Source organism: Sarcophilus harrisii, chromosome 2 (assembly GCF_902635505.1).
Source record: "Sarcophilus harrisii chromosome 2, mSarHar1.11, whole genome shotgun sequence".
Classification (NCBI taxonomy): domain Eukaryota; kingdom Metazoa; phylum Chordata; class Mammalia; order Dasyuromorphia; family Dasyuridae; genus Sarcophilus; species Sarcophilus harrisii.
In genome coordinates this window covers 499,849,502-499,861,852 of record NC_045427.1, presented here as the reverse complement: position 1 = coordinate 499,861,852, position 12,351 = coordinate 499,849,502, and positions in this window count along the sequence as shown.

The following is a 12,351-nucleotide window of genomic DNA, read 5'->3' as shown; positions in this document are numbered from 1 at the left end:
GTATCTTCTATATGCAAGACAATGTGATACAAGGGCAAAATGGGGATACAAGGACAAAAACTAACAGTCCCCTGCCTTTGGGGGACTTACATTCTGTGGTACAAAATAAGAAAATACCAAGTGATTTCAAGGAGAGAGGAAAAAAGAGGAGAAAGTTTAGAAAAGGCCTTATGGGAAATATGAAGAGTAGGCGAGGGAAAAAAAGAAAATGGGAAAGGGATCTGGGAGTTTCTCTGCAGTAGGATAAGGGACTCCTCCTATTTGATAGAGAATTTTCTAAAGATTGAGTACAGAGTCTTTGATTGTCCTCATTACCTCTGACTACTGAAGTGTCAGGAAGCAGCTAAACTCATCATGAAATCCCCAAGAGACACATCCAAGAGATAAATGCTGCTTTTGTAGTCTTTCTTATCTTGTTCTCAACTTTTCAGATGGAATTCATGTAGAAATGATCTGAGGACAAGTCAACATCTTGTTATTCTTCTACATTTATTATACAGCCTATTATTGAGTAAGAGAATAAATTGACTGTTTTTTTCCTCACTGAGAAAGAATATTGGGATGTCAGCTTATCTTCTTTAAACCCCCTGAAAGTATCTTTGGGACAACACCAGTAGCAAGAATGGATGGCAGGGAAGATATGTGCTTTATCATCTTCCTATACAGCATTCATTCTTCTAAGTCTCTATATTTTTAAAGCTTTTCATTCCATGTGATTTGGAGATGATGAGTGTTCAGTATGGCAACATATATTTTAAAATATTGTTTTTAATTTTTGTGAATAAATATTATGCCTGGATGATTATGGGCAACAGTTTTATCTCTAATGATGTTTCAGTATGATTTGATGAATTCTCAAGGGTATTATGGGATCTGTAATTTGGGGATTTTTCATCTATTATTTAATGCAGGGTTGAGAACATCTAGTGTATAATTCTAGCCATGTGATCAGTTCTTCTAAATTTTTACAACCTCCAGTGGTATGTGACAGTTTCCACCACTTCATTGCATATTCTGTTCTGGCTGACAAGTCCAAGCTCCTTAAGGATAACCTTCCTGGAATTTCTGATAGTAATGATTTGATCCTGAGTCACTATTGCAAACCTCTCTATTGCTCCAAACAAATGATGGTTGGGGAGAGAGAGGGATACATGCCTACAAAGATTTTTCAATGGAAAAGAAACTAGAGAATGGACTTTGAAGGTTTGGCTTTAGCAACCATGGTCTCTGCTCATCAGAAAAAAATTTGATGAATATGGCTGGAACAAGTGAGTGTAGCAACTGACTATAAGTCACACTATCTAGCTTGGAAGAGGCACCATACTAGGGTATATGTGGAATGAATAAAAATAACATATTAGCAACAATAATGACCCCATCAAAGTCCAGCCCATCATGCAAAGAAGAAAGGGACAACACTAAAGTAAGGACAACGCCAGCCAGGTTAATGGTATGCAAGGAAACCACTATTATAGCTGTGAACACCTGGGAGGAAGCCTGGAGTGCTGATCAATTGGATTCTGTAAATACAATTTATTGATTAGCAACCCAGCCGGCATAAATTGTTCCTAGGAATTAAGAAATAGACAGGGTGATATGAGCTGAGAATAGTGAAGTAAATGGAGTTCCAAGCTCAGGAAGATCAGATATTTTGGCATAAATTTAAAAATTCCAGTACTCTATCTGTTATTGGGATTTAGGATAGACAGCACTGACCAAAGTAGCCAAATCAAGAATGGATGAGAAATGAACAAAGATTTGAATACTTTCATTATGCACTCATACTATTTTTTTAAAATAAATTGCTACTGGTATCTTTAGATTTTATATTATTACATTTCTCAGAGAGAAAACAAACAGTTCAAAGCAATCACATAATAATACAATAACAGAATGTTTTCCCCATTATCCTGGAGTTCATTCCCATAAACATACATGCAAATATTCTTAGTGGGAAAATACATACATACACACACACACACACACACACACACCACATATATATATATATATATATATATATATATATATATACACACACATACACACACATACAGAGGAATCATTCATGGGTAGAAGAGTTATTCATGCCACCAATGCTTCAAAATTGCCAATAATATCTGGGGATACCATTGAGTTAATCTCTGCTATCTTCCACTAGGTATCACTAGATACTGCAGTGGACAGAGGAACAGACCCAGAGTCAAGAAGATTCAGCTTCTGGAGTTCATTTCTACCCTCAGACACTAGCTGTGTGACTCTAGCCAAGTCACTTCACCCTGTGTGCCTCAGTTCCTCATCTGTAAAATGAACCAGAAAAGGAACTAGCAAACCACTCTATATCTTTTCCAAGAAAACCCCAGATAGGGTTATGAAAAGTTGGACATGATTATTGTGTTTGTATTTCATTCTGAAAAAGCACCAATGACATTAGGAAGATGACATCATGACTTGCAAGTGAATTAGATGTAAGTGAAGCAGTTATCAGTCTCATTTACTCTTTGGAGCCAGCTGGGTCCAGTGGCAAGATGTAGAACAGGACAACTGGAAATGCCTCCAGGATGACTAACAAATCAATTGACAAACCTCCTACTAGACATTTTATCTCTATTTTCCTCACTGGGCGCTCCTTGTTTGCTGTTCTCCACTAACCATTATATCTTTTTTGCTTCTCACCAGTCTTCAGCTTTCAACTTTCTCCAGAGCCACTTGCCATCTTATCATCCCTGTCATCCACTCAGGGTCAAAAGAGATAATAAACTTCTCTCTTTAAGAAATATGTTAAGACTATAGCTTCTTCAGCCTTCCAATGTACCTCAGCTAGACTTAAGTTGAGTTACTGCTCTCTTTGAGGCTACTTGCTGTTTTGTCTATCGTTCACTAGGGATGGCAGAGCTCTGATTAGTAGACTTGGGTTCAAATCCTGTCTCAAGCATTTAATAGCTGTGTGACCATAATTATTCTTCTGTGAAATGAGGAAATTGGATTCCTTGGATTTTAAGGCCCTTTCTAACTCTGAATCTATGATTCTAGGATTCACAAGTAGATAGAAGAAAAGTCTGATGAATTTGCATGTTTTTACTGAGCTAGAAGAAGCAGTGTTTATTTAGTGGAGGCTCAGCCAACCAAGGGCACTATTGTTCTTTGCCTAAGAAAACTCAATTACTAGTTGGGAAAGGCTGGAGTAAAGTTAGGTGCCAAATTCTCTTTTCAGAGGAATGGTCTTAGGGAATCTCAGCAAAACATGAGTGTAGAGTTTTAAGGGGAAAAATGTAACAAATCTGGAAGAACTTTGCTGACAGGCCCCAGCAATGGGGGCCGTATGTTTGTGGTGTGAATTTCATCACCAGAGAGTTGGGGATACATTATTTTGGCCATAGCAACTCAGAAAGGTACAGTGGGAAGAATATTAGCTTTGTAATCAAAAAACCTAAGTTCAAATACTGCCTTTGACATTTAGTACCTTGAGGTCTTTAGAAAATCACTTAATCTAGTGTGGACCTTAATTTCTTCATCTGTAAAATGAAGAGTTAAGCTAAATTATTTTTGTAGTCCCTTCTAGTTCTAGGTCTATAATCTTAGGCCTGAAACCTAGGAACCTATAGAACCTATACCTTAGAATGCCTTAATAACAGAGTATGACCCAAATTAATGGGTCCCAGAATGATCCCCTTTCTGTTAATCCCTAGGAAACTCTGGGACCCCCTACTCTGTTCTGACTAGCAATTTCTAATCACTTCACACCTCTAAGGTAAACTTCTGGGAAATCTCTGCCATCAGCAAAGATGATTTCCCTTCCATTCAGCTATTCTGATGACTCTATAGGTAATCCTTGCTTGAGGTGCTGTAAACAGCTTACTTCTGTTGGCTAGAGGCAGTTTAAGCCAATCTTGTGGTGTTTCTGGGAAAGTGCTAGCACTGTACAATAAATAATTTGTGAACCTCTGTTCCATCTAGCTACCTAGACATCTCCACCTTTTCTAAGGGTATATGCAACTTCCCTGTCTGAGTAAGAAGTCTTCCAGAATGTATAATATTCAATGGCAGGTTGGGAGTTGAAGTCAGTCTGACTCTAAAACTAAGTCCTAGTCATTCTATCCCAGGTTCTGTGACCATCATTCCTTTGCCCTATGCATCACACAAGCATCTATCTATCTATCCATCTATCCATCCATCTATAGATATAGATATCTGCAGCTAGTATAGATGACTTCAGAGAGAAACTTCAACTCTTCCTACCTCTTCAACCCCAACAGACTGAGGTAAGCACATTGGAAATCTTAATCCTAGAATACCCTTAGCCTGGAGTGACTGTTTCAGTCAGAAAGAACATTTATCTTCCTTAGGAGCCTTTGCGTGTTATTCTATGAAGATTGCAACAACTCTGGGTAAGTCATGTTCCCTGGGTAATTAAGCACTCCCACTGCAGCTCCAGCATCCTTACTATTGCATTAGGCCATTGTGGTTAGCCCAGTAACCTGATAGCAGCACATTATGTAGTTATGTGGGAACTCTGGTTTCTGGAACAGATAGAGGTTCCCAAGCCCAGTTCTGGTGCTGCTTGCTTGGGCGTGTCCTTCACTGAGTGCTCCTCATAGAGAAAACAGACTGAAATTCTAACTAGTCCCCTCTCTGGGACATTTTTCAATAGCAGCATTGATGTCGACATGAAAATGGCCCATTTCTTTTTGCCAAAAAGAAAAAAAATGGTTAAAAAAAAAAAAACCAACAAATACGCTCTTCTCATCATTTTTCTCCTCTCCCCAACACTCTTACCCCCTACAAGTTTAAATGTTCCTTAAGGTAAATTACATTTTCTATGAAGTTAATAGAAGGGAGAACAATTCTCCATCATCTGAAAATAGAAGGAATGTTTTTAAACTTTGTTTTTGAAGTAGGATACCAAAAGTATTGTACTCAAATGGGAAAGCCAAGTATAACACATTGAATTTAATAAATAAAAAAAAGCAAAGGGGAGAAGTAAAGAGTCAAAACTCCAGCATTCATGCTTGGGATGAGAATCTAATTCTCTGTGCCTAGTCATTCACCCTTGCAAATGTTGGCTGAAAAGGACAAGAGAAAAATGGAGGGTTAGGATACCTAGCAAAGCTTCTTCCTCCTTCTGCCCCAAAGACTTGCCTTGGGGTACTTAAGAAAAGGACAAGGGAGGATTGTGTGTCCTATTCCCCAGGAAACTGTCATGTTTGGCTCTCTTTTCTACTCTCATCTATATCGGGTGAGGATTCTAGTGTTTTATGGGAATTAGGCCAAAAACTTGGGAAGGAAAAATGCTTAAAAACAAATGCTGAAGGGATATCAGGGAAAAAGAGAGACACAGAGACAAAAAAACAGAGATAGAAAGGTCGAGACAAAAATACAGAGATAGAAAGAGACAGACAGAGACAGAGACAGACAGATAGACAGACAGAGATAGAGAGAGCAATGACCAGGTGGGAATTCAGGAATGGGAGTGGAGAGAATTGTATGGGGGAGGATTGAGAAGAAAACCCAATATGGAAAGTGGACAGGAGGAATTCCAAAAAGCATTTGGGATTTTATCCTATCTCCCCAGGAAATATGCAGGAGAATTTAAAACATGATTTGTAAACATAGGAAATTAAATCTGAGAGAAAACAGTTTCAGTCAATATATTTAATATCTTATGATTGTATTTGGGGTTTGATTTTATTTTCCCATATATTTCCTTTCTACTCATTTTGGCAAGGGCAGCTTCATATTTCTGAGTCTGAACCAGATTTTTTTTAAATTGAATTTATGAATTATAAGGATTAGTGGTGAGAGAGCAAAGAGATAGAAAGCTGACCTTGCAGTCAGGGAGACTTGAATTTATCAATAGATTGGGGTCCCAACAACATTTAACATTTTAAAGCATGCTAAGATTTACAGTTCTTTCCTCATAGCAACCTAGTAAAGCTAGGTAAAGCAACCAGTACAACTTCATTAACTTAGACTCTAGTGACAACTCTGATGAGCTGTGATTTTATTTACTTGAGATCTTCCTTTATAAGTAGCATCTTCATGCCTTCTCAGCTTGTGTGTTTCTCTTTGTAACTCTCCTCTCTACTTTAGAGGTTATACGATTATGGACTAGTCAATTTAGCACTGGAAAGAGACTTTTGAAATTCAGTGTTTTCATTTTATAGATCAGGAAACTAAGACCCAGAGGGATATTGGTGCTTGTCTAAAATCCCAGAGGTAAATAAAAGAGAGAGGATTTGAGCCCAGGATGTCTAACTTTAGATCCATTATTCTTATTTTTGATCATTGCATCTCTATCTGATGCCTTTCACTCTGTTGTTTGTTTGTTTGTTTTTTAGCCATCTCAAGGATAATGTATTTTCAAGTGGACCATCTACTGATTCATGGTTTGTATATCTCCCTTTTCTAATCATACATATTCACATATACATGCCTTTGAAATCATTTATATTATTTATTATATATTATATATATATTATATTATATATTATATATATATTATATATATATTATATTATAGACATCATTGGTAATAAGTTGGTAACCTATTTACCCTCACCACCATGAGTTTTTGCATTGCCCTTTGGGTCACCTGCAATTTTGATTTTTCTGAGTTGGAAGTGTTCTTTTCTATAGTTCATAATCTATAACATTTGGAGATTATTTAGAACTTATAAAAATTCCAGCTGGGCTACTTGAATTTCGCCCTTGTCCTATATATGGAAAAAAAGACTTTGTTAAATGAATAAAAAAAAGCTGAAATATATGCATGAGGGTGCATATTCTACCTCTTTAGAGTTTTGGAGGCATTATAGTAGCAGCAATTTTGCTGGGGAATGCAATTTTGCGGGAGGAATGCAAGCAACATGCTAATTATATTTAAGAAACAATGGAGAGTGATGAACATGGAACTGGGCACATAAATCCTGCCTCAGAAATATATTGGCTTTGTCAGTATGAGCAAGTTACTTAACCTTTTTGCCTTTGCCGCCCAATCTATAAAATGGGAACAATAGCTCATGCTATCTATCTCACATTAATGTGAGGAAAGTTTGTGATTTATTATTATGAATGAACTTGGACTCTGTAATTCATTAACAATTAGTGAATCATCATTATGTCTTTAAAAGCAATAAAATTACATTTATTGAAAATGACACATTCTGAAGTACAGATTGACCTTCCTCCTGTTAGCCTGAATTGGTGATCCTTTGCTGTTCACATACACAGTAATAGAGTGTTAAAATTCATTTGATAGATGAAGAAAACAATGCTCAAAGAATGTAGATGATTTAGCCAAGGTCCACAGCTGGGAAGGCTCAAAACTAGAACTTGAAACCATGTCTCCTGGTTTGCAAAACTATGCTGTTTGTATGGCATGATTGTACCCTCCTTTAATACAGTTTCAAAAAACACATATGTACATATACATACACTATACTAAAGCTAAATAAGTCAGAAAAGAGAAAACAAGAGTAACAAAAAGTAACACCTTCTTGACTGTTGTCCATTCTCAAAGAGATGTCAAAAATGATATCACTATGTTAGAGTCAAGTTACAGTGCATCCAACTGTGGCTGGGATCTGACCAATATAGGAATCAACATGGATTTGGAGATGAATTCCCTGAATCTCTAAGCTACTGATGTCATGGGACTGGGGTATCTGAGACTATAAATGAACACTTTTTATTTTATTTTATTTAACAGCCTTTTATTTACAGGATATATGCATAGGTAACTTTACAGCATTAACAATTGCCAAACCTCTTGTTCCAATTTTTCACCTCTTACCCCCACTAGATGGCAGGATGACCAGTAGATGTTAAATATATTTAAATATAAATTAGATACACAATAAGTATACATGACAAAACGTTATTTTGCTGTACAAAAAGAATCAGACTCTGAATATTGTACAATTAGCTTGTGAAGGAAATCAAAATGCAGGTGTGCATAAATATAGGGATTAGGAATTCAATGTAATGGTTTTAGTCATCTCCCAGAGTTCTTTTTCTAGGCATAGCTAGTTCAGTTCATTACTGCTCCATTGGAAATGATTTGGTTGATCTTGTTGCTGAGGATGGCCTGGTCCATCAGAACTGGTCATCATATAGTATTGTTGTTGAAGTATATAATGATCTCCTGGTCCTGCCATTTCACTCAGCATCAGTTCGTGTAAGTCTCTCAGGCCTTTCTGAAATCATCCTGTTGGTCATTTCACAGAACAGTAATATTCCATAATATTCATATACCACAATTTATTCAGCCATTCTCCAACTGATGGACATCCATTCAGTTTCAGTTTCTAGCCACTACAAAGAGGGCTGCCACAAACATTCGTGACATACAGGTCCCTTTCCTTCTTTATAATCTCTTTGGGATATAATCCCAGTAGTAACACTGCTGGATCAAAGGGTATGCACAGTTTGATAACTTTTGAGATAGTTCCAAACTACTCTCCAAAATGGTTGGATTGTTCACAACTCCACCAACAATGCATCAATGTCCCAGTTTTCCGCATCCCCTCCAACAATCATCATTATTTTTTCCTGTCATCTTAGCCAATCTGCCAGGTGTGTAGTGGTATCTTAGAGTTGTCTTAATTTGCATTTCTCTGATTAGTAATGACTTGGAGCATCTTTTCATATGACTAGAAATAGTTTCAATTTCTTCATCTGAGAATTGTCTGTTCATATCCTTTGACCATTTTTCAATTGGAGAATGGCTTATAAATGAACACTTTTGGAAAAAAATAAGACTTCATATGAAGAAGTGTAAAGTGTGGGATTGGTCCTCCTTAATGCCATATAGATTTTCCATAATTGATCCACTTGTACTTTGATGTCTCTATTTTTAAAGACTGTCAGCAGCTGTTTGAAGCCACCATTGGAGCCAAAGCTGAATCCTGGATGAGGCCATTGTATGTAAAAAGACTGTCACAAACTGAGTAATGATTTATGAGACATACCTAATCCTTTCCCCAATAGCTCCCTGGGAAGGATCAGACTCCAATAAGTGAGCAATGGAAGGGGTAAGGAAATAAGGACTAAGCATAGAAAGCCATTCCCACTTTTGCAGTCAAAATATCTGACATTGACAGCTGTTATGTCCAAAGACTGGCACCTTTCACCCTCTTGCTCTCCCTTCCCCCATTGTATTATCTATTTTCCTTTCTATTAAAGAAACTAGTGGCTGTTGTTTGTCTTTAATATTAAGAGCTATGCTACAAAGGTGATGAAGGGCCACCTAGATGAAGGTAGACATTTCTAGTAGAGTAATGAGTTCTTCCTTGGGCATTCATAAGCCTTGTGCTTCTCTGTAGAGCTTTCCTTAGCCAGCTGGATGAAGTAGGCAGAATCTATAAGCACAGGGAGGTTTCTAGACTGAAGCAAATCAGACTATGTTATATTCTGTTGTATCATGTCATATTATATTCTATTTCTAACCTGAAGTAAATCAGATCACATTGCTATATTATGTTATATGTATTGTGTTTTATTGTATCATGTCATGTCATATTATGTTTCTAACCGGAAGGAAATGGATTATATTTTGTTATATTGTCATGTTATATTATGTTGTAATATCCTGAAAAAGAAAAGCAAATTGTAGAAAACAAACATCAGAAGTATTACATATAATCTTCTCTGTTTTTACTTTGTTGTTCAGTCATGACTGACACTTTATAGCCCCATTTGGAGTTTTCTAGGTAGAGATGCTGGGAATGGTTTGCCATTTCCTTCTCCAATTCATTTTACAGATGAGAAGACTGAGGCAACCAGGGCTTAGTGACTTGCCCAAGGTCACACAGCTAGTAAATGTTTGAGGCCAGCTTTGAACTCGGGAACATGAGTTTTCCTATCTGCAAGCCCCATACTCTATCTGCTGTGTCATCTTGCTGCTCTCTGTTTTTACGAGGCATTTTTTAATGTCCATTCTACTTAATGTGTGTTAAATTCTCCATAAAAATTAAAATTAATTTTATAAAACAAAGTGTTTTCCTCATAGCAACTCTGGGAGATGGATGGTAAATTAAAGTGCATATTTTATTATCAGGGAATCAAATTTCAGAGAAGTTAGATGGCTTGTCTATAGTCACATGGCCAGTTGGCATCTTAAACAGACTCTCAAACTCAGATCTTTTCTGAGGAAACCACACTCACTGTCTTTGACTCCTTTAAAAGCTGGACCCTGAGGGCAAGTGAAAAAGTCTGACAGACATAAAAACAGAGATGGGGAGGAGAGACAATGAGACAGTGAACGAGACACAACAAGAAAATCAGAGAGATAGAGACAGTGAGAGAGACAGAAAGAGACAGATATGAAGAGGGGACCCTGAAACTCTGAAAATACTTGAAGGAGAAAATCTCCTTCAACTCTGCCAAAGTGAGGGACTTTACTCCAGAGACAAACAGTTTCCTTGTTATCTGGGTGGGGTCGGCTCAGTCCTGAATTCAATTCAAATTCCAGCTCGAAGCTGAAACCCACCTAGGAGCCAATTTAGGACTCCATCTACGAGCCCACTTCAGCTTGTAGCCAAAGTCCCCTGTTATAAAAGAGCCAACCTAAAACCCTCTCTTTGCAGAGGTTCCAAACTCACCATGCTATGCTATACTTGGCCCGCCAAGGGCCTCTGCCCACTGGAATACTCTTTCCAATGCCATCCTCTCTTTACCTCACCTATTTCCCTAACCAGACTTTAACCTTACTTCCAATCCCCATAATAAACCTCTTTTATCAATCTAGGTTTTCGGGTCTGTAAATTCCTTTACAGAGAACCTCTGTGCCACCAGAAGGGAGTCCCCAAAACTCCCTACCTTTGCGTTGAATCCCAAGGAGTGGCAGGGGAGCTCCATTTGATTCCCTGAACCCCAAACCTGCCAGTAGACCTCATTTAATTCCCTGACCACCAGAAACTCTAATTTCATTTGGGTTCCCTAAAACTAAACCTCATCAAGATACACATAGAGAGACAGACACAGAGAAACAGAGACAAAGAGATAGAGACAGAGAGACAGAAACAGACAAGGATAGACATAGACACACAGAGAAAAATGCCTTTCTGGATTCCTTTATAGGTACACTCCTAGGCTCCTTTCCTTTACCAACTTCCTCCTTTTAGTAGCAGCTTACCAATGGATGTGAATATTTGTAGAGTGAGAGATATCTGTCATTCCCCTCACTTAACACCAATATTTTATTTCACAAGTAGAAGTAGTAATTATTTCTTTATGTGGAAAACCTTTTCCTCCTTCCTCCTACCCTCCCCCAATTCAAATGACATAAAAAAGAAAGACAGTGAGTGACTCCAACATGTTGTTTGGTGAGGTACAAAATGGGTTGGTATACACAACAGTCAGATGGATGGGCAAAGTTGTCACAGGAGCAAATGTAAGAGAGAATAAATGTGTCTGATCAATGAAGTTACCACCAGATGCCCGTATTTCATATAATACACAGAGATGTGTCTCTCATTTGGATTACCCTCAAATTTATGACCTTCCAGAATTAAATACCAGTGTGGTTCTGCCACAAAAATGGGTTCTTTAAGCAATGAAGATTTTATCTAGTGTTTCAGCGTTTGCAAAGTATTTTGCATACTTTATCATGTATTGTTTACTTCATTCAATTCAAGTCCTTGAGAGTAGTAGTGTTTTGCCTCTCTTTATATACTCAGTGCTTAAGACAGTACCTAGCACACAGTAGATGCTTAACAAATGGTCTGTGATTTGACTTGAACCTCTAAACAAACCTATTACAGGTTTCATTATTCTCATTTTGCAGAATTGCAGAATTTTGGGGAACAAGGTAGACAAAAGAATTACCTATGGTGAAACAAAAACTAAATGTCTGAGCTAGGATTTTGCCCCAAGTTTCTTCTGACTCCAAGAACTACTCTAAGTTCACTACCTTGTAAAATATTAGTTAATGAAAATCATGGTGAACCAATCAATTGACTAATAATAGAAAGAGAGCAAAAGGAAGAGGGAAAGAAATGAAAGGAGTGGAAAAATAGATTCATGCTGTAATATCAGCTGCCCAGAGCTACATATGAACACCTTGCTTCAAAGTGAGGTTAACTTTTATAGATTGGAAAAAGGAGGTCATTTAAATGTTTCTTCCAGAAGTCCAGCAAATGTGAAGAGGTTGTGTGTCTGACCCACCAATCACTCAATCTAGACATTTCAGATTCTAAGCTATCATCAGGAGTTTCAAAGGGAGAAAAAATGTCAAGAACTGGGGAGAAAGGTTTAGGAAAGACCTTATTAGGACATGGCACCTAAGCAAACTATGAAAAAAGCCAGGAATTCTGTAAGAGATAGAGTTGAGGAGAGAGTACATTCTAGGTT